Below are 24,447 nucleotides of genomic sequence, written 5' to 3'. Positions count from 1 at the left end.
TATAATAGAATTATCGTATCACATACTTTTCAGCATACTCATTCTAGTACAATAATACATGAGATATTCTTCAATCAAACATTTCCTTCAAAATCACTAATACTTAACAGTTCTGTTCATCAAAGCATATTGGGAGGATACAAATGTATTCATCGCACGATGAATCAACATCCTAATAAATGGAATAATACAACAAACAATAAATGCAAGGATTAAAAGTATAACTCCTATTGGGATTAAAGCAGATATAAGCATTTGTTTCCAATTTGTGATCCAATCTAGAAAACCACTTCTATCGCTCACTTCTCTCCTCTGTAGCTCGTCAGCAATTCTTGTCATATTATCTATTCCATCAGCTATAATGTGACCATCTGCATCATTGTCAGGGATGTACGTACAACACGAAATTCCAACAATCACGCATACTCCTCCGCGAGAAGCGGTAAGTTGATCCAAGACTAAACGATTCTGTAAGGCAGTTAAGCGAAGTGCTCGAAGCTCTTCTTTTACACCAGCTAAAGTGTTCCTTGTAGTTTTAATAAAGGAAATCAATTCATATCTGGTAACTTCTACTTCAATTTGCAGACTGGTTACACCTATCATTGGAAAAATACCTTCAAAGAATTTTTCTGTACCAGTCCATAATCGGTGTTCTTTTGGTACTGGATTATCTCTACCCAAACTACTAACTGAACTGCGGTCAGAGAGAGCACGTGTGTTCCTTTGATTGTTTACTCTATCATTTCTTTGTTGTCTAATAACCATAGAATATTCTTCCAAAGTTACTAGGGCACATCGTCCACTCAAGTTAAAAGGTAACGAGGTATAAACCATGTGCCCGCATAACCAAAACCAATCTTTCAAAGCTCTTGTTCCTTTTACAGATGGCACATACCTATTACAATTTTTACCCGAATAAAGTCCACAATACTCATCACATAATTCTTGTTCTTCGGGAGTTGCCCCTGCATAAGCATGCAGAGTAGTTAGAGGGAGTGAAGATCTTTTTGAGCATTCTTCCACGTCAAATGTTCCTTTTCCCGTCAAACAGCTCAAACAACAGGGCATATTTCGTACTTCACAACGGCGATATATTTGATTACATTTATTCTCAGGAATTGAACCCAATTTTGCGGCTCCTATTTTTCTTTCCATACAGAACAACGAATCTGGAATAGGACCTACAGTTGCCACTTTAACATGTACTTGTACTGCAACTGTCAATACCCGATTACCAGGACAAGTCCAATTTCCTGTTGAATTTTGGGGAGCAAGTGCACCAATATTACTAAGATATAAGGGACAGAACAGTTCTTCTTCTGTCGTTGGCGATTGAACAGTTACATGAGGTCCAGAAGCACTTTGTGGCATTTTTGTACAAACATAACAGTCACCCTGTTTTCCTGTAGACTTAGCAGTGAAGTTGGCTAACCTCCACCACATATTGGAAGCAAACGCATGTGGTTCGTCTTCCTGTTTCAACCAAGTTTCATTGCCACTGCCAATAAGTGCTTGTGTATATATGAGCATGCTTGTCAGCACGATCAGGCATATTATCAACTTTGCAGACATGGCTTAATGGATTCAATGATAATTATTGCTAATTTCAATCAGCAATCTCGTTACTCGTCTGCTTCTCTTCCTCGTTCTCCTTTCGATCACCACTTCCGCATAGGCTTATGCGTTCCCCTGGGATGGAGCTGCTTTCACTCGGCTAGCATGGATCCACTGGGGCTGGAGATCAGTCAGAACACCTGTCCTCGTCACAGCGATAACAGTGGATGGTCCTAAGTAGTTCGGCTCACCGAGTTTCGTGGGCTTCAGACACTTTATGAGCACCTGCTGTCCTGGAACAAACGGGTGCGTTGGCTTTTCTGAAGGAAGAGGGAGAGAGAGAGAGACATCACCATTTATGCCATTCAACGTTCTAACTAGGGAATCCACGTAATCTGCAATGATCACCTCCGTGTCACCTGTGGAGAGATTGCCAGCGCGACCTCTGACCCAAGGGGTCGGGAAAGGTCTACCCATTAGAATTTCAAATGGAGACATTTTTGTGGTTGCCGATGGAGACATTCTCATTTCCGTCAATACGGTAGGCAGCAAATCAACCCAATTTCTGCCTGTATCTAGACACGCCTTATTCAGACGTTCTTTTATCGTCTTATTGGTCCGTTCCACATTCCCTGAGGATTGCGGAGAATAGGGAATATGGAAGTGCCAATTAATATTAAGTTCTTTGGCTAATAACTGTGTGACTTTTGAAGCAAACGGAGTTCCATTATCACTTGCTATAACGGTTGGAATACCGAAACGCGGTATAATTTCTTTTGCAAGAACCTTTACTACCGTCTGCGCGTTTTCTTTACCACACGGAAAAGCTTCTGGCCACTTCGAAAATCGATCAACAATCACGAGCAAATATTTGTTATTTCCACATGGAGGCATATGTGTAAAATCGATCTGTAAATATTGAAAAGGAAGCTCAGGATGCGGTAAAGCGTCATGGCGAGTTGCCTTGTGTCTGTTTGTTTGTGCACACACCAAGCAAGCATCCAATATCAACAAAGTATTCTTTCGAACATTTGCTATGCAGTATGATTGATTCAAATTTTGGATCACTTTTTCTTTTGACACGTGTGATACCCCGTGATAATGCCTGCACAGCATTACAACGGTGGATGCTGGTAGAGCGATTCTACCCTGCTTGTCTCTTAAAATACCAGCTTGATCTGGTTTTACTTCGTTCGCGGCCCAATGAATTAGGTCGGCTTGCGTAGGGTTAGCTTGTAGTACTTTAATGTCCAAATCATTAATTAGCGACGAATTCATCATAGGCACCTCGGTGCTCTGGTCATTTACATATGGACTAAGTATTACTTCTTTAGCAGCCCATTTCGCGACTTCATCTGCAAACCTGTTTCCCTTAGCCTCATCTGAGTCACCTGTTTTATGACCAGGTACTTTAATAACAGCAAGTTTCGATGGTTGCTGTGCTGCACTGATGAGCTCAGCCACGATGTTATGATGGGAAATTGGTTTTCCGTCTGAGGTTTTGAAATTTCTTTCTTCCCACAATTTAGCAAAATCATGGACAACGCCGTACGCATATTTGGAGTCAGTGTATATATTGATGCACTGACCTTTTGCCAATTTACAAGCTCTCGTTAGAGCAATTAATTCTGCTACTTGCGCTGATTTATATGGCAACGAATATGCCTCAATTACACGATCAGGTAATTCAACAATAGCATATCCACACAAGTATAAATTGTCATTTGGCTTGAAACAGGATCCGTCTATATACCAATTATCTCCCTCCTCCAGGACAGATGTAGACACATCTGGCCTGCAGGCGGTCGAAGTTTGGAGTCTGGTCAAGCAGTCGTGGTCATCGCTCTCAAATTCACCATCCGTCAACAACCTGTGCAGATGTACAGTAGGGCCATGAATAATAGAAGTTACTTTCAATGTTAAATTATCAGTTGCTAATAATATAGCCTCATAGCCAGAACGGCGTTGAGCAGACATGTGTTGAGTAGAAATATTTCGCATAATTGTTCCCACTTGGTGTGATGTGTGAACTGTGAGTGGATGTGATAAAACAACCCTTTCAGCATCCTGTACCATGATCGCTGCAGCAGCCACTGCACGTAAACAGGCCGGGAGTCCCCGAGCCACTGGATCAAGAGTTTTAGACAAATAAGCTACTGGACGAAAGGTACCCCCATGCTCTTGGGCCAGGATTCCCGCGGCCGTGCCCCCACCTTCGTGCACGTACAGGTGAAAATCGTCGGTATAGGACGGAAGGCCGAGGGCAGGAGGCCTTAACAGGGAGGACTTTAAATGTCTGAACGCTTGGTCCATTTCACTTGTCCATGTAATGTCCTCTTTGTCATCCAGCGTAGCATCTCGCAGGATTTTGTCATACATGGAACAGTTCGGTACCCATGATCGACAGTAATTGACCAGTCCCAGAAAGCTTTGCATTTGCTTTCGTGTTGATGGGTGCTTGAACGAAGCGATAGCTTTGACTCTGTCCGCCGACAGGCGAACTTGGCCTTGTGACAGTTCATGGCCGAGGTAAGTGACTTTCCTCTTCACCCACTGAAGTTTCTCTTTAGATGCCTTGAAACCAGCCTCTGCTAAAACGTTGCAGACAATAGTAGTGGCAGCAGCACACAGGTCCGCAGAAGCACCAGTGACGAGAATGTCATCAGCGTATTGGAGCAGACAGGTGTCAGGAGGGAGTCTGACATCCTTCAGCGTTGCGTGCACTACAGCGGAGAAAACGGCCGGAGAATCCTTGAATCCCTGGGGTAATCTAGTCCAGCTGTATTGGCAATTCTGAAAACAGAAAGCAAAAAGTGGCTGTGTTCGTTGGTCAACAGGAATGCTGAAAAAGGCGGAGCATAAATCAATAACAGAAAAAAATGTATGTTCCAAAGGAATAGAATTAATAATAGTCTGTACATCTGGCACAATGGGAGCAAGTGGTTTTATCAATTCATTAATTTTTCTCAAATCTTGCGTTAAGCGCCAAGAACCATTTGCTTTCCTGATTGGATTAATTGGTGTGTTGTAAGGTGAATGAGTGGGGACCAGAATGCCTTGAGCCAGAAACTGATCAATGAGAAGTCGAATTCCCTCCTCTTTTTCCTTTGAAAGCGGGTATTGTTTTTGAAACACAGGCCTATTCGTTGTCAAATTAGCCACATAAGGTTGAATGTCGAGTAGGCCTACGTCATCCTTATGCGCCGCCCACAGTTTCGGGTTTACCCCAGCAACTTCCTGTCCGAGCTCAGTTGCAGACACATCCTCGAAGGGAGCACTTCCTGTGTCGGTCGTAAGAGAAAAGGCTGCTGGAAACATGAGTTGCAAAGAGTCAGAGTCAAATTCCAATTTAACACCCATCTTGTGCATTAAATCTCTTCCTAACAAGCAGAATGGAGAATCGGGAATTATTGCAAACTCATGCATTTTGAATAATGATGGTACATCATTAGAGGTAACTGGTAAAGTTGGTGTCAAATTACAAACCACAGGAACATTGTCTATTCCTATAGAATTTAGTTTTTTTCCTGTAATTGGTCCCTCATACACAGTAGAAGACAGCGATGAGATGGAGGCGCCGCTGTCAATTAAAAAAACATATGGCTTGTGGTCAACATTCAATTCAATAAAGGGCAAAACATTTGACTTGTTTGCATAACTCATTGAAATCTGTGAAAAGTTATCAGAAAAATGCAGCACCTTTTCTCGGCACAGTCATTGCTTTTGCCATGCGTTCGGATAAACAGGTCTCTGTCTTTCAGAGGGAGGAATGAAGGGAGGGGGTTTTGGCATCGGGCCATCAGAGCGCCTGAACATCTGTTTATCATTATTTCGCTGAAATCTCTCAGCTCTTTTCTTACAAAAGCGTTGCGTGTGTCCGCGACACCCACAGAAAAAACACATTATGTCCCTTCTGTCATTGGGTGGCGGGCGATTTTGGACAGCGGAACTAACTTGAAACATTGCGGGAACTTTTCCTCTGGAGTGGTCAAATGCCCCAGCAGACGAAAGTTCACGCAAGCGTCTGCCCAATTCATCAACAGAAATGTTACTAATGTTGGTGGTAGTGATTCGAATCATTTGTGCAGTCTCGTTGTGCATGTTATTCAAAAACGTGTTCACAAACAACAAACAATTATCCTCATCAATAGGAATCGCAGATTCGTGAATCCAAGCATTTCGAAATCGATTAAAAAATGCAAGTGGACTTTCTCCCACCTTTTGCTTTGTGTTCGCTGCGTGAGAAATGTCCTGTTTAGCAGAAGACAACTTCACTAAAAAGGCAGTCAGTTGTTTAAAAAATAGTTTCAGTTTACCAGGACTGGCCCAAATCCAGTCGGGATTATAGTCCCCGTAATCAGCGATCCTAAATGCGCTTGTGGGGTCGGACAAATCAACAGGATCCGAATCTTTAAACACAATACCCCGGACGGGTGGTGAGTCGTTCACTGGGTCTAACAAATCAACCTCAGCAATTAATTCTTCCTCTGTAATGTCGGCAGGCAACGTTTTAGTCAAAATAAAACGATAATCACGACCAGTAAGTTGGCTGTACGCCGTTAAGCGTTTAAGCATCGAAACAAATTGATGTGGCGACCGTGCTGGGTCTGGCAATTCCTTAGAAATTGCCATCACTTCAGAAATTTGCAACGGATGAACTTTGAATCCTTCTGAAGTTTCAACAAAAGGACACAAAGTCGCAGTCGTCAGATCGGGGTACAATCTATTTTTTGTTGGTTCAGAAAGAGTCGGAATACACTCGTATTTTGGAGGTAGGGGGGTTTTTGCTACAACAGGCTGCGGGACAACTTTCTGTTCCACAGACTGTGAGAGCCTTTTTTTCTCCTCCATAGGCTGCGAGAGCCCCTCCCCTAGCAGAGAATTTCTGTCTCTCTCGGCCGGAGAAGAAAGGACGGCAGAAACTACACTCTCTCTCACAGCCAATTCAGTTTGTGGAATCATATTATCGCCTGTATTGTCAACTCTTTGTGGACCTTTGTTCCAATAACATTGCATGTCCTTCCAAATTTTATAAGATTGTTTCATGTAAGAATAATCCCAATCGGGGTCGCCCCAATTTCCAAAAATCATATCTTTTGCTGCGCGTAAATCCGCGTCTTTGAATGAGCCGTCACGGGGAAACGGATCTAATTGTGTTTTGCCAGTTGACCAGCCAGCTAAATTTGACAAATATGGCTCCGTAAAAAATGCTTGATTATTTCTAATCATAAAGTCTTTCGGAGATTCATTTTTTAACGGTGGACTAATTTTATTCCCCATTATCAACACAAAAATTTCTCCGTGATGCAACTTAAACAAATAAGTATGGCCAAATAGAAAGCAAAATAAAAAACATGCAGTAGAAAATTAATTGTGTTAGTAAATTGGCCAATAAAGAGAGAAATAAGAGAAGAGAAAAACTGAGAGAGAGAGAGAAGAAAAAAAAAAAAAATAATAATAATAAAATAAAATAATGTATTATCTATCCATAACCAAGACCAAAGGTAAATCGAAATATAATTTGCAAGAGAAAAACCGAATATCTCGTGTCAAATCTATATTTCCAAACGGAGGAAAGTGATCAGTTTTCCTTCCGATCTTCCCGCGTTCAAACACAAACACGAGGATAACGTCCCGTATTTATTTATACGACGGACAAACGTCCCGCATTTATTTATGCGACGGACAAACGTCCCGCATATACGACGGACAAATCGTCCCGCATATACGACGGACAGGCGTCCCGCATATACGACGGACAGGCGTCCCGCATATACGACGGACAAACAAACAAATTTCACCAAATATGGTGAAAATCACGGCACTATAGGTAAAATTTTCTCAGCAGACAGGAAGAATCAACCTTTTCTTTTGTAAAAAAATTTAATTCTTACCTGTCTGGAGAAATCCCGGACGAGCAACCCAAATTGTTAGAAATGGAAATGAAATGGTCCAAACGAAAAGTGCCCCACAATCTTGGTTCTTTATTATGAACAGATAATACAATAAACCAGCGCTGGTTGGAGTAGAAGCTCAACCCAATATCCTTTGTCTAGGGTTTATATAGTGAAAGTCTTAAACAAAAGAATACAAGTCTAACCAATAAAATCAAACATTACATCATAGATATCATATAGACGTTATATAACAGCTTCTTAATATGGGCAATATCCTGTTAAAGTTCCACAGGATCCTTTGGGTCCTAGGAGCTTTTCAAACACACAATGTATAGAAAGGAACGAACATTGAGAAAGGAGGGGCTGAGTAGTCCTCTCTTAATGGATACCAGATGTTTAGCTTAAACACAAAAGGAAAAATGTACAGACGTGGCAGTTTTGCTGCCTAGTATAAAAATCATACATAGACTATTGTTTTGTATGCTGAAGGAGAAAGATATTTCTAACACCGAACAAAGCTAATGTAATTTAATGTTAAAAGTGAAGCTAATGTAATTTATTGATGTTATTTATTTTTTAAATATTTTTTACTATTTATTTTTTAAATATTTCTAAACAAATTGGAATGAAATGTTTTATATGCTGTTTTATTGTTCATTGAGCATGAAAAATTGCCTTTTTTCTATGAATTTCTTTTTATATTACATTTGGATGTTCTTTCTTTTTAATAAATCTTCTCATTTTGATTATTACTGTTCCCTCCGGTAATTCTCTGCACTCAGTATTTTCAAACCTATTTCAGGTTTGTTTTTAACCAGCAATGTAGTAATTTTTAATCAATAGTTGAGTTCAATTAAACAACCCATCATGTTGGGTCAAAGATTTAACCCAACCAACTGGGTTAAAATAACCTGGGTATTTGACCCAGCGCTGGGTTGCCAAAATAACCCAAATTGGGTTGTTTTAACCCAGCAATTTTTTAGAGTGTGGCATGACACAAAGCGTCTCACTATGCTCTCGTCTCTTCATGGGAACTCATGTGTTCGGAAACGTATTAGGTCAAAGCAAAGCGAATGGGGGGTTTGATGCCACAGAGGCTCACTGAGCGCCACTGGCTCCGCGTTGCAGAAGATTGTCCAGATTGTGTCGTTTGTTCTGATCGCACATGCTCTAAGGGCCGCCGTCAGACAAAGTACAGGTGCGTCAGTGTGGGGTAGGTCTTTGCGCTGTGCCATGCAATGGGAGGTACCATACTCTCAAAAACTATAAACTGTGTCACCTAGATACCTGATTGTGCAGATAGCTGGTCAACTGATCAAAAAATAGGCACATGCATTTTACTATGGCATAGTAATAAAGTAATAATTTACTATAGTTACTTATATTTTTACTGTTGATTTCCTCTTTTCCTGATCTTTTGGAATGAGGATAAAAAGACCACAAAAAAAAGACCACTCCATATATATTTTTTCCTCGAGAGATGTTCAAGCGTGTAACTAGACGCGTATTTGACGCTCTATTCGTGTTCAGTGTGAACACACCATAACAGTTACATTATCACACTAAACGGCATTTGAGTGTGTTGAATGTTGTTAGTTAGTTTGTTTGTTTGTTGGCTGTATGAGACTAGCAGTAAGCTAGATCAACATTAGAATAACATACAGATCATATTCTAACATTTCATCATATTGAACTAAATAACATTGATTAGTTTTATGTACATTTGCTCACCTGTCTAATAAAGTACACGCAACACTCGCATCTCTGTCAAGTCGAAGTTAGTCGCGGACGTGGAGATCTCGGCATCTCGAAAGATGTTGATCTTCGTTCTAGTCCTCTTTTTGTCTCAAAGCCTGCTTGCCATGGTCCAAAATGTTTGAACAAAACCAGAACAGCGTGAGCGTCCTGCTAGGCATAACCCAGTTGTCCACGTCTGTCGCCATGGTTACTATGGCAGTACGAGCGGAAACCGAGGGGTAACACGGATATGACGCCATTGACTGGCGACTCCTCACCCCTGCTCACACGCCCCGTTTCCTTGGTTAAAATCACAATTTTCTCATGATTTACAAATAGTTGGAAACATTGGCGATATTGTAAGTAATCATCTAAACAAAATATATAACATTGGCCTAGTGGTTTTTGGATATTTTACTGCAAAAATTCTGCATATTGTGCCTTTAAACAACTGACTCGCAAGCAAAACATCACCCTCAAACCAGCGCTGAAAGAAAAGAGATTTGTTTTTATACAGAATATCACGGTTAATCCATATAAAATATTTATGAGGAGAAAAGTTGTGCTTGTATATCAGAGACCAGGCGAGAAGGATCTGCTTAAGAAATTTAGCTGGTATTTTTTCAACATTATAATTACAAAGCAATAAAAAATTTAAACCACCAAATTTTGAGAAAATATAATGTGGAATGAAATTCCAAACAGAGGTTTGATTTTTGAGAAAGTTTTTGGCCCAATTAATTTTAAGCGTATTATTGAATGTACAAAAGTCTAACATAGAGGCCACCATCTAAATAAGAATTTTAAACAACCGATTTCTTGATATTATGTATGCCATTTTTCCATATGAAATGAAATAACATTTTGTCAATACTTTTGATAGTGTTGTTATCCACATGAAGCGACTGAGCAGCATATGAAAATCTGGAGATACCTTCCCCTTTTGCAAGTAATATTCTTCCCCTCAGAGATAAGTCTCTCTGCAGCCATAAATTAAATTTTCTTTGGGTTTACTTCATAATAGGGGAAAAATTAAATACACATCTATCAATTTGATTTTTACATATAGAAATACCTAGATAAGATATCTTATCTTTAATCAGAAAATTATTAATATTAGTTAGGTTACATTCTTTAATTGAAAGTAGTTCACATTTAGACAAATGTAAAAAAAGACCAGAAGCTTTAGAAAATCTCTCAACAGTGCTGACTGCAATCGGGACCTAAGAGGCATCTCTTTTAAAAAAAGAGCGGTGTCATATGCTAATTGGCTGATCTTTATTTCCCTTTCTGCATTGAGAATCCCTTTCAAGGCACTTTTATTAATATAATGAGAAAAAACCTGGGTTGCAAGGAGGAAAAGATAGGGTGAGATAGGGCATCCTTGTCTGATACCCCTCTGAAGGCTGAATCTAACAGTTACTCTTAGTATAAAATGTCCTGATGGCATTATTAAATAAAAATAAAAGTATACTCCACTGTGTCAAAAGCCTTGTGGAAGTCTAAAAAAAAGATAAAACTTTCCTCTGAAATCAAATCAGAATAGTCAAGATCTAAAATGAATCTGATATTATTAGAAATGTGCCTATTTCTTATAAATCCAGACTGAGATTCATCAATTAAATATATTCAGAAACAACATTCCACACGACGATCGATGGGCGTGACGTCATCCGATATCGTCCCCACCAGGGAGACACATTTTAATTTTTAAACCACATTTACAATCAAATATATTTTGGTATTCACTCACATAACACTTCATTAGGAACTTGGTTACACATCCAGGCGGTTTATTTGCAGGTATACATGAAAATCGATTTTTAAATCACTATTTTCCCTCGTGCGGTACGACGAACGATGCTCATGACGTCATCCGATGTCGTCGCCACGAGCTCAGCACAAATAAAATAATATTTAGAGGTAAAAAATACATTCCTTTTCACAACAATATTGTTTAATACTGTCATAGATACATAGACTGTAAAAAATATGGACAAAGCGTCTGTGACGTCACCCATAGACTTTCTGAAGAACGGTTTTGAGGCCGTTTATGGGGGGTATGGGCGGCGCCATCTCGGAAAATCTTTTCAGAAAGGATACAGAGGTGGTATGATGAGTTGTCAGATCATGGCCGAGACGTCAAATTTCAGGAATTCCTCTCGGCTCAGCCCGTTATAATACTACTTTATGCCAACGTTATGTGATTTTGTTTTAAGCTTTGTATTCTGTATCCATTTAAAAGTTAAATACACAAAAATAAAGTAAATACATTTCAAAGGTGTCTGGAGTGTGTGGGTATTTCTCTACAGTGTGGCACTCATATTCAGACAATATATTTTTCAGATATACCTGCAATTTGCCTGTTTCAAAAACCATCTGGAATCTGCTACAAAATACACACACAAAACACTTTAAAAAATATTAATTACTCAATGTCACACATTAAGGACTTTACAACTGACAATTAGCTACTGTAAATCCCTGGGAATTAAGTGTTTTGTAATACAACTTGCTAAAACAGCACTACACAGTGAACTTACTAACAAAAAATGAAGAGAGAGTGTGTATCATTTAATTTCTTTATTACTATATTTTTTTTGCAATTATTGGTAATAGCTGAAGGAATCTTTCCTCTCTCTCTTTTGTCTCCCTTTCTCTCTCTCTCACTTCTCGGTCTTTTCTTTCTTCTATTTCTCTGGCCTCCTGTTCTAGCCTCTTCTCATGCTCTCGTCGCTCTTTTTCTTTTCTTTCCTCCTTTTCCTCCATCTCTCTCCAGCGCCTCTCCTCCCTTTCAATGGCATCTTGTTCTCTTTCAGCTTCCCTCTCCTCCATCTCTCGGATCAGCTCCTCAACTTCTTTTCCTTTCCTCCCTACTCTTACACGCTCTGACCTCACTGAGGATGGAGAGGTAACAGCAACATCTGGACCAGATGAGGCAATAAGGGTGGGTGGTGTGATGGAGGGTCTGCCCCCTATTGCCTCATCCATGGCAGTATACCATTTCCAGGACGCTGCTGTCACCTCCCCATCCTCAGTGCTCACCCCAGTCTGTGGACATTTCAGATCCTACACATATTTGTAAACAGAATATCAAGACAGTCAATTATATTGTAAAACATAACATTCGTTCAATGATTGCATTACAGGGCCAAAAATGAGCACGATTCAATCATGACAGAATTCTCATTTTGAGGTTAACTATAATAATAATAAACTTACTTTATATTTTTGTTTAAGGGTTCCCCAATTTTTTTTTTAAAATCTGAACAGCAGACATTTTGCCCTCTAGGCTCTGCTCTGTGATAAAAACTCTGCAATAAATGCACAGAAATCAAGCATAAAAGAAATACAGTAAGAGCTTGAGTATAAATGTTTACATCTACAAATAACTAATCTACAGTACTTGAATAAAATTAAATTTCACATTTGTCTTGTATACTTACTCAAAACCTTTGATTGCTGCATTTCTTTTCCCAGTGAAGAGGGCTTCATTAGCCACTCTCCACTCAATTAGAAGACGGGTGTGTTCATCAGCCCCTGCAAAATCAACACAGAATTTAACGTGATAAACTATGGTCAATCTATTAATGTTACATTGACAAGTTGAGGTACACTTGATAACAGTAGCTTGCTATGTAGCCAACAAATATTTTCATAATATCAACACTGGTAAAGGAGAAATAAAATCGTTTCAATTTACTGACGTTTTGTAACTATCTCATTAAACTGCTAAACAACGAACATATTTGTTTAAAGAAAACAGTGTTAGCTAGCTGAATAAACATTAGCTTGGTCTATTCCGTAATGATGATAAAACTATACTTTTTCTGAATTGGCTGGAAAAGGACTCCCTCTATTTACATTATTTAAACTTTTAACAAGTCAATCGTTTACTTATATGATGTTAAAAGATACAATTTAACCACAAAGAAACAAAAATGTGTTCTGTAGTACTTACACTTGAAAACAGCCGCGTCTCCGGTTTCCGCCATTTTTCAAATATAACGACGATAAGTTCTCAGCTCAGCAGACTTACACACACTGCTACAGCGGTTCTCCAGTCAAGAACTGGTTTCAGCAGTTCTCAGCACAGCAGACTTACGAACACTTTTACAGCGGTTCTCCAGTAATGAACTGGTTTCAGCAGTTCTCAGCTCAGCAGACTTACACACACTGCTACAGCGGTCCTCCAGTCAAGAACTGGTTTCAGCAGTTCTCAGCACAGCAGACTTACAAACACTTTTACAGCGGTTCTCCAGTCAAGAACTGGTTTCAGCAGTTCTCAGCTCAGCAGACTTACACACACTGCTACAGCAGTTCTCCAGTCAAGAACTGGTTTCAGCAGTTCTCAGCTCAGAAGACTTACACACACTGCTACAGCGGTTCTCCAGTCAAGAACTGGTTTCAGCAGTTCTCAGCACAGTAGACTTACAAACACTTTTACAGCGGTTCTCCAGTCAAGAACTGGTTTCAGCAGTTCTCAGCTCAGCAGACTTACACACACTGCTACAGCGGTTCTCCAGTCAAGAACTGGTTTCAGCAGTTCTCAGCTCAGAAGACTTACACACACTGCTACAGCGGTTCTCCAGTCAAGAACTGGTTTCAGCAGTTCTCAGCACAGCAGACTTACAAACACTTTTACAGCGGTTCTCCAGTCAAGAACTGGTTTCAGCAGTTCTCAGCTCAGCAGACTTACACACACTGCTACAGCGGTTCTCCAGTCAAGAACTGGTTTCAGCAGTTCTCAGTACAGAAGACTTACACTGCTACAGCGGTTCTCCAGTCAAGAACTGGTTTCAGCAGTTCTCAGCTCAGCAGACTTACACACACTGCTACAGCGGTTCTCCAGTCAAGAACTGGTTTCAGCAGTTCTCAGTACAGAAGACTTACACACACTGCTACAGCGTTCCTCCAGTCAAGAACTGGTTTCAGCAGTTCTCAGTACAGAAGACTTACACTGCTACAGCGGTTCTCCAGTCAAGAACTGGTTTCAGCAGTTCTCAGCTCAGCAGACTTACACACACTGCTACAGCGGTTCTCCAGTCAAGAACTGGTTTCAGCAGTTCTCAGTACAGAAGACTTACACACACTGCTACAGCGGTTCTCCAGTCAAGAACTGGTTTCAGCAGTTCTCAGCTCAGCAGAATTACACACACTGCTACAGCGGTTCTCCAGTCAAGAACTGGTTCCAGCAGTTCTCAGCACAGAAGACTTACACACGCTGCTACAGCGGTTCTCCAGTCAAGAACTGGTTTCAGCAGTTCTCAGCTCAGCAGAATTACACACACTGCTACAGCGGTTCTCCAGTCAAGAACTGGTTTCAGCAGTTCTCAGTACAGAAGACTTACAAACACTTTTACAGCGTTTCTCCAGTCAAGAACTGGTTTCAGCAGTTCTCAGCTCAGCAGACTTACACACACTGCTACAGCGGTTCTCCAGTCAAGAACTGGTTTCAGCAGTTCTCAGCTCAGCAGACTTACACACACTGCTACAGCGGTTCTCCAGTCAAGAACTGGTTTCAGCAGTTCTCAGTACAGAAGACTTACACACACTGCTACAGCGGTCCTCCAGTCAAGAACTGGTTTCAGCAGTTCTCAGCTCAGCAGACTTACACACACTAGTACAGCGGTTCTCCAGTCAAGAACTGGTTTCAGCAGTTTCTCAGCACAGCAGACTTACAAACACTTTTACAGCGGTTCTCCAGTCAAGAACTGGTTTCAGCAGTTCTCAGTACAGAAGACTTACACACACTGCTACAGCGGTTCTCCAGTCAAGAACTGGTTTCAGCAGTTCTCAGCTCAGCAGACTTACACACACTGCTACAGCGGTTCTCCAGTCAAGAACTGGTTTCAGCAGTTCTCAGCTCAGCGGACTTACACACACTGCTACAGCGGTTCTCCAGTCAAGAACTGGTTTCAGCAGTTCTCAGCTCAGAAGACTTACACACACTGCTACAGCAGTTCTCCAGTCAAGAACTGGTTTCAGCAGTTCTCAGCTCAGAAGACTTACACACACTGCTTCAGCGGTCCTCCAGTCAAGAACTGGTTTCAGGAGTTCTCAGCACAGCAGACTTACAAACACTGCTACAGCGGTTCTCCAGTCAAGAACTGGTTTCAGCAGTTCTCAGCTCAGAAGACTTACACACACTGCTACAGCGGTCCTCCAGTCAAGAACTGGTTTCAGCAGTTCTCAGCTCAGAAGACTTACACACACTGCTACAGCGGTCCTCCAGTCAAGAACTGGTTTCAGCAGTTCTCAGCACAGCAGACTTACACACACTGCTACAGTGGTTCGCCAGTCAAGAACTGGTTTCAGCAGTTCTCAGCTCAGAAGACTTACACACACTGCTACAGCGGTTCTCCAGTCAAGAACTGGTTTCAGCAGTTCTCAGCTCAGAAGACTTACACACACTGCTACAGCGGTTCTCCAGTCAAGAACTGGTTTCAGCAGTTCTCAGCACAGCAGACTTACACACACTGCTACAGCGGTTCTCCAGTCAAGAACTGGTTTCAGCAGTTCTCAGCTCAGAAGACTTACACACACTGCTACAGCGGTTCTCCAGTCAAGAACTGGTTTCAGCAGTTCTCAGCTCAGCAGACTTACACACACTGCTACAGCAGTTCTCCAGTCAAGAACTGGTTTCAGCAGTTCTCAGCTCAGAAGACTTACACACACTGCTACAGCGGTTCTCCAGTCAAGAACTGGTTTCAGCAGTTCTCAGCTCAGAAGACTTACACACACTGCTACAGCGGTTCTCCAGTCAAGAACTGGTTTCAGCAGTTCTCAGCACAGCAGACCTACAAACACTTTTACAGCGGTTCTCCAGTCAAGAACTGGTTTCAGCAGTTCTCAGCTCAGAAGACTTACACACACTGCTACAGCAGTTCTCCAGTCAAGAACTGGTTTCAGCAGTTCTCAGTACAGAAGACTTACACACACTGCTACAGCGGTCCTCCAGTCAAGAACTGGTTTCAGCAGTTCTCAGTACAGAAGACTTACACTGCTACAGCGGTTCTCCAGTCAAGAACTGGTTTCAGTAGTTCTCAGCTCAGCAGACTTACACACACTGCTACAGCGGTTCTCCAGTCAAGAACTGGTTTCAGCAGTTCTCAGTACAGAAGACTTACACTGCTACAGCGGTTCTCCAGTCAAGAACTGGTTTCAGCAGTTCTCAGCACAGCAGACTTACACACACTGCTACAGCGGTTCTCCAGTCAAGAACTGGTTTCAGCAGTTCTCAGCTCAGCAGAATTACACACACTGCTACAGCGGTTCTCCAGTCAAGAACTGGTTTCAGCAGTTCTCAGCACAGAAGACTTACACACACTGCTACAGCGGTTCTCCAGTCAAGAACTGGTTTCAGCAGTTCTCAGCTCAGCAGAATTACACACACTGCTACAGCGGTTCTCCAGTCAAGAACTGGTTTCAGCAGTTCTCAGTACAGAAGACTTACAAACACTTTTACAGCGTTTCTCCAGTCAAGAACTGGTTTCAGCAGTTCTCAGCTCAGCAGACTTACACACACTGCTACAGCGGTTCTCCAGTCAAGAACTGGTTTCAGCAGTTCTCAGCTCAGCAGACTTACACACACTGCTACAGCGGTTCTCCAGTCAAGAACTGGTTTCAGCAGTTCTCAGTACAGAAGACTTACACACACTGCTACAGCGGTCCTCCAGTCAAGAACTGGTTTCAGCAGTTCTCAGCTCAGCAGACTTACACACACTAGTACAGCGGTTCTCCAGTCAAGAACTGGTTTCAGCAGTTCTCAGCACAGCAGACTTACTAACACTTTTACAGCGGTTCTCCAGTCAAGAACTGGTTTCAGCAGTTCTCAGTACAGAAGACTTACACACACTGCTACAGCGGTTCTCCAGTCAAGAACTGGTTTCAGCAGTTCTCAGCTCAGCAGACTTACACACACTGCTACAGCGGTTCTCCAGTCAAGAACTGGTTTCAGCAGTTCTCAGCTCAGCGGACTTACACACACTGCTACAGCGGTTCTCCAGTCAAGAACTGGTTTCAGCAGTTCTCAGCTCAGAAAACTTACACACACTGCTACAGCAGTTCTCCAGTCAAGAACTGGTTTCAGCAGTTCTCAGCTCAGAAGACTTACACACACTGCTACAGCAGTTCTCCAGTCAAGAACTGGTTTCAGCAGTTCTCAGCTCAGAAGACTTACACACACTGCTTCAACGGTCCTCCAGTCAAGAACTGGTTTCAGGAGTTCTCAGCACAGCAGACTTACAAACACTGCTACAGTGGTTCTCCAGTCAAGAACTGGTTTCAGCAGTTCTCAGCTCAGAAGACTTACACACACTGCTACAGCGGTTCTCCAGTCAAGAACTGGTTTCAGCAGTTCTCAGCTCAGAAGACTTACACACACTGCTACAGCGGTTCTCCAGTCAAGAACTGGTTTCAGCAGTTCTCAGCTCAGCGGACTTACACACACTGCTACAGCGGTTCTCCAGTCAAGAACTGGTTTCAGCAGTTCTCAGCACAGAAGACTTACACACGCTGCTACAGCGGTTCTCCAGTCAAGAACTGGTTTCAGCAGTTCTCAGCAGAGAAGACTTACACACACTGCTACAGCGGTCCTCCAGTCAAGAACTGGTTTCAGCAGTTCTCAGCACAGCAGACTTACACACACTGCTACAGCGGTTCTCCAGTCAAGAACTGGTTTCAGCAGTTCTCAGCTCAGCAGACTTACACACACTGCTACAGCAGTTCTCCAGTCAAGAACTGGTTTCAGCAGTTCTCAGCAGAGAAGACTTACACACACTGCTACAGCGGTCCTCCAGTCAAGAACTGGTTTCAGCAGTTCTCAGCACAGCAGACTTACACACACTGCTACAGCAGTTCTCCAGTCAAGAACTGGTTTCAGCAGTTCTCAGCTCAGAAGACTTACACACACTGCTACAGCGGTTCATGACTCAACCGATGAGCTGAGGACACTGAGCATGCGTGATAGAATCGTCTGAATCAACCTTTCTTTCACTCAAGTAATGCTGTAATGATACATGAACACGGGTGAACCAAAGACTTGAATGATGGGGAGAATTTAACTGAAGTTATGATTACAAATTACTTTATTTTAATGCATTTTTATCTGCCTGGGTGATAGAATTGACGTCATTACGTGTAGACGTAAAAGAACCGGTGAACCGTTTTTTTAAACCGGTTTGTGGAAAAGAACCGAACTTCCTATCTCTATCTCATTCCCGCCAATAGAAGGGACAGTTCATTGTTGTCATGTATGAGGGGGAGATTGGTGATCTATTTAATTTTAGGTTGAACATGGCTGAACTTTACAAATTAATACATTTTGTTTTGATTCAAATGTTTATGTATTTTGTATTATTATTATAACATTTACCTCTTTGTTACTGTTAATTATTTTTTGTCTTTATTGAATTACTTTATTACCTTTAATTTCTAAATGGTTTAATCCAAATAGGAGGGGCTTGGCCTTTTTAAGAGGGCCTCTCAGAGTGGTTTAGGAGCTCGTAGACTAAGGCCCCGTCCACACTACTGCGTTTTCGTTTAAAAACGGAGAATTAAAACGAAAACGATCTCCGTCCACACCAGCGTTTTAGCTGCGTATTAGAATTGATCTCCGTCCACATTAAAACGACTGAAAACTCGGATCACGTCACCATTCACCAACACTGTGCATGCGCGTGCCGGTGTAAACAGGAAACGGATGGACTATTCCTCAGATTTGATGAGGAAGCAAGTAACGTTAGCTACCTCTGCAAAGATTAGAAAATGTCGAAGACCAGAGATTTCTTTTCATGGACCGCCGCTGCACACGGGAATTGTCATAGATCGCTCGAATAATAGTTTGCCTCCGGCGCATGTAGGCAGTTATAGCATTGTAAAATGCAGAATTTGCTTGCACAACAGCTGCTAACAAAGACATCAAAGTCAGTAACGCTTGTAATTCGTTATCCATGTTGCACTCACTAACATCAGCTACGTAGTCCAGGATGTTTTTGTTTGTTTTCTTCCGGTGACGGGACATGTGATGGGTGGCTGACGAATCAGGGAAGGATACGTCATGGGTGATGACACCCAATCATAGAGCCGAGCGTGACTTTCTACGTCATCGTTTCTTAACTCCTCCGTTTTGTCCCGTCTACACTAAAACGCCCTCCGGAGATTCAAAACGAAAAACGGAGCTGCAGCGTTTCTAAACTTCTCCGTTTTGGGTCTTCATTTTTCCCGTTTTAGTGTGGACGGGAGGTGCAAACGTAGCAAAAGGTCTCCGTTTTTAAACGAAAACGCAGTAGTGTGGACGGGGCCTAAGTTGGAGGATAGTTGTACAGAGAACTTGCTGTTTTGTGTCAAATTATTGGCATCGCCAAAAGCTTGTCTGCAAATAACTTTTGAATAGTTTCTTTTTTTTTGTTCTGACTTATTTGGATTTTCACTGTAACTATTAGTGATGGTGAAATGAAGCTTTGTCAAGCATTGAGGCTTTCCCCTCAACTGTATCATAAAAAGCGCACAAATGACAAAAGGTGGAAAAGTTGCCTTTGCTTTGTTTGGGAGAGTGAGTTTGCTGGGTTATTTATTAAAAATGAATAATTTGTGTGTCTGATTGGTCCAGATGCTACAGCAGTTTTAAAAATACTAAATGATGTACGCTTTCTAATATGGACAGGCACTGAATTCCATCTTTCTGCTGTTCTAAATGGAAAAAGCTGATTGTCCAAAGACCGTTTTCCTAAATTTAACTCAACAGTCAGCCTTAGATTTTTTTCCCTCTACAATTCCAGAAAGTCATGTTGTTTAAGGGGTGGTGATGCAAGATCATGAATTAATTTATACATCAAACACATATCTGCAAAAAATTTAAAACTGTCAAACGTCAATTCATATTTTTGGATAATAATACAATGATGATAACTGTTTGGGTTTTTTATCTAGAATTTTCACAGCTTGTTTAAAAGTAGTATATCATGTATATAATTTAATGTTGTTACACTAGCTTGAGACCAGCTTTTAGCACAATAGGATAAATGAGGAAGATTCATTATGTGCATAAAGAGTTTAGCAGCAGCCAAGATAACTGATGCCTAATAATGGAGATGATTTCACATCACAGGACCCCTGCCTGATTTTCCCTGCCAAAGACTACTTTATATTTTTCAATTATGTCTGCATAGATATTTCTATGATCTCCTGGGTTGCGAAGTTGCCCATCCTAGTCAGATTAGACACAGCTGTCTGTTTGAACCTATTGCCTATTTCTTTGACTTGTACTTGATACTAGAACTGTCACTTGTTCTGCTTAAATCGACACTTAAACACATCATAGCTCAAGCATTGAGCTGTTGTGGTTTAAGGATTCATCCCCAGAGGATTCAGGGTTCAGTTGACACTATTTTTCACGAACTGCGTGACGAGGTCTACATTGTGGAAAGGATTCGTGGAGTCAGAGAAAAAGTTTTGCATGTCGGCAGTGAACAGTTTGTCTATGATGCTGTGGACAGTGTAACACTGACATAAGGAAAACATGCTTTGCAACTGGATTGGCAAAGTGTCTACTCGTGTGTATTCGAGTAAAATTCAAAATAGGCGTAAAAATCAATTTAATTCTAATTTACGTTATACTGAAATTATTCTTTAATTATATCCATTTAATAATTATGGATATGCAATATTGGTTGATGTTTTTCCATAAATCCAGCAATGAACATGTAACAAGGAATGTCATTGAAAAGAAAATAACATAACACCCATTACCATCCATGTTTAAACCAACAACTAATAAAATACCATTGTGAACAATATGAACCCCACCACCACCCGTCCTTGATGGAGGATGCTGAACCGACAAAATAAATAAATTCCGCTTATTGTCTAAATTACCGAGCTAACAGAGCTACGTAAACAGAGCGAACATGAGAGCACCCGACTGAAGACGTCAATAATGCAGCGTAATGGAATAATCTCCCGATCTAACTCCGCTTCCCGAAAGTTATAAACTGCCTCCGAAACCCAGTTAAGGTACAAAAATCTATTCAACAAAAATAGTGATGCAGTGAAGTGTTTTTTCGCTCAGCCGAGCCCTCTCTGTTGCTGTGTGGAGGAGCCTGTGTCAGTCACCTCTTCCTGAACGTCACTCACTCACTCCAACTCACTCATCCCGGCATGCACTGCGGTCTCATGAGGAAACGCAGCTTTGTGATATAAAGTTTTTCTTGTTCCAGAATACAAATATTTTTTTAAGTATTTGTTCGAAATAAGTATTCATAAAAACACGTTATTTGTGCCTTTCTGAATACTCCAACCCTAGTGTCTACTTAAAGAACATATTAGATGTGAAATGACCAGTTTATTGTATAAGATCGTTAATGACAGTGCTGATATATCTTTTGCTGTAAACAAATGTGGTGTTGATACTAAACGTTTTACAAACCTCAAGAAACTAATGTCTGTTGTAAGAGGTGTGTAAATGAGTGGACTGATATGATGGGTTTGTGCTTTTACCTGGCTGAACCAATTTCTGTAACTATAAGAACAATTTTAAAACCAATGACCGGTTGTGGTGTCTCTATTAGAATTTCTGACATATTGTGTATATGTACATATGTGACTGATAATTTTTTGACATTATAATTACACATAAATCAGACTGACCAGTGATTCAACAACTTCACAAACATCGATTAAACATTGTGATGTGTATAAAATTTCTACACTACATTTGACGCATGTTGTATTTCTTTTGATGTTTGAGAAATAAAAACTCACATCACTTAAACCATCTGGCTTATTCTTTTGTGGAGACTGATGTGGAAATATGTCTGAAGAAGAAACGAAAAAGATTTATTACACTCCTCACAATATATCACAACAGAAAAATGCAACAATATGTATCGTTGGCTGTGATATTTTTTGTGTGTAGTTCAGCCAAAATAAACTTTTACTGTGTGAGAAATTCCAGTTTACAGAGTTTTAGTGTCAGTACTACATTAAACTACTATCTATAATGTATATTAATGGGGGACAGCTTGTGGGTCCTGATGTCTGATGTTATTAGTACAACGGGCCTACATTGTTTTGTTTTAAGGCCCTTTTTACGCTTGCGTGTGAAACCGTAAAAATATTTTATCAGATGTGCCTTTCGTTTACACGGCGACTTCGTTTTGGGGGCTCAAAAACGCAAAAAAGTGAAACCAACCTCCAGAGTGGAAATCTTAAAAACGCTCCACCGTCACGTTCCCGTCTAAAGGGTAAAAACACAAATCTGCTCACGTACGCGTTTACATCACAGGCATGCGCCAGTACAGGAAAATAACAACCAACATGTTGGATTATTTCCATACGTCGGACCTTCAATTTGCCGTAGCAGCTCTGATAAACGTACAAGAGTCTTTTTGCTGTTCGCTTTGCCATGTTTTGATTTCACGCTACTAGGGCGAGAAGTAGAAGGAAGGTTGTGCGCAGGCGTGCAGACTTGGTGTTGTTGTGTGGCAGTGCTTCACATCGCCACCTAGCCACCTGTAGTGCATACTACATCGAATTTCACACACAGCACCTTTCTCTGCCAGAAACTGCCTGAATAGCTTTTCCCCCTCACTACCCTTGATGGAGGAACGGTGAAGGGTTGCGAGGTGTCCCTCCATTGGAGCGGTCTGTCAACACAGAATGTTTTTGCATTTGTTTTTCCATTTACTTTTGAAACCCTATATCTAAGTAATATATCAACGGATAAATTGGACTCGAAGGACAAGAAACTTCTATACATCTTATTGGCAGCAAGTAAAAAGGCTCTAACGAGGAGATGGCTCAAACCAGAACCACCAACAACTGAGGACTGGATAAACATTGTGCAAGAGATCTACACAATGGAAAAACTGTCCTTTTCACTCAAAGTGCAGAGGGACACTATCTATAGGATAAGGTCCAAGTGGACGGAATATGTTAAGCCGGTTAGTGCGAATTATTATTAATTTATTTATTTATTTTTTGTAAACGCTGTTGCTGCTTACTAATTGTGCCCAGATGTAAAAGTAAACTGAATAACATAAATTTGGAAGTAATTTGGTTACCCCGCCACCCTCACCTGAGTTCAGAATCAGAATCAGAAAGAGCTTTATTGCCAAGTGTGCTTGCACACACAAGGAATTTGTTTTGGTACTGAGGCTTCCAGTGGACATATACAAATACAAATACAAATACAACATGAAACATAATACTACAAATTATAAGAATAAAAAATAAAAATATAAATATATGAGAATAAAACTATCACAGTTGGGTTTAGTCAGAATAGACATTTTCAGATTTACAGATTATGAACCTATTTACAGTATATTGAATATTATAAATAAATAAATCTACATATAAGTATCACCTGAGTTGTAGGATATTGCACTAAACAGTGGGAGTATTGCACTTACAGGCATATGCCTTGGGTGGAGTGTTAACTGTTCAGGAGGGAAATGGCCTGTGGGAAGAAACTGTTCCTGTGCCGAGATGTTCTTGTGGCCAGTGATCTGAGTCTCCGTCTTGACGGTAACAGTTCGAACAGGTGGTGTCCAGGGTGAGTGGAGTCTGTGATGATTTTACCTGCTCTCTTCCTCACTCTGGAAGAGTACAGGTCCTGGAGGTTCTGATGTTCCTGTAATAGAAAGTTAAAAATGGTAAAGCAACGTAATGTACTTCATATGTCAAACAATTGTGAAATTCAAAAGTGCTTTCTCAATAAACGTTAAAAAAAAAAAAAAAAAAAAAAATTTCACCAATAACTAGGACACATTCAACAGGATTCTCAGTGGGTGTTTCACTGAGTTGGGAGAATCGGTTTAATGTTGTAATCGGAACGGAAGAGCGGTGTTTTGTCCCGTGACTACAGCGCCTCACAGTCACCCAATTGCCCTGCTGCACGGGCTCTACTTCAGCCGGAACCGAACAATGTACAGTGTTCTCTAAGCTAATCGCATCCAAAGTAGTATCGTATCTAAAGCCCTTGCACTCTTAAATTAACCTCAATTAAAGTTTGGATGCATGTATCTAGTTCTGAAATCTTCTCCGTCAGCCTGACTATCTCCCTGGATATATCACATGTAAATCCTTTGCAGACGGAGAAGGCTTTACTATACATGTTACATGAAGTGCAAGTGATAAGAGGAGAAGTTGACATGACTCACCGTGTTTGTTGACTGATTCTACTCACCACGGCTTTGATGGATTTGTTAATAGCGCGAGCTAAATAAATAAAGAGCGCACGGATGGCATGCTAACA

The 24,447-nt window shown here is 41.0% G+C and overlaps 1 long non-coding RNA gene across 1 annotated transcript; it reads right to left on the bottom strand.

Moving 5' to 3' along the window:
• Nucleotides 1–12,037: 12,037 nt before the first annotated feature.
• Nucleotides 12,038–13,177, bottom strand: LOC143725585 (uncharacterized). The gene is made up of 3 exons (XR_013198268.1): nt 13,150–13,177; nt 12,698–12,728; nt 12,038–12,061 (listed from the first exon to the last, which is right to left on the bottom strand). It is a non-coding gene; the product is annotated as an uncharacterized LOC143725585 (long non-coding RNA).
• Nucleotides 13,178–24,447: the final 11,270 nt, after the last annotated feature.

This window comes from Siphateles boraxobius, unplaced genomic scaffold (genome assembly GCF_051911475.1).
Source record: "Siphateles boraxobius isolate OS27281-9 unplaced genomic scaffold, OSU_SipBor_1 77, whole genome shotgun sequence".
Classification (NCBI taxonomy): domain Eukaryota; kingdom Metazoa; phylum Chordata; class Actinopteri; order Cypriniformes; family Leuciscidae; genus Siphateles; species Siphateles boraxobius.
This window is presented reverse-complemented; position numbering and strand designations above follow the sequence as displayed.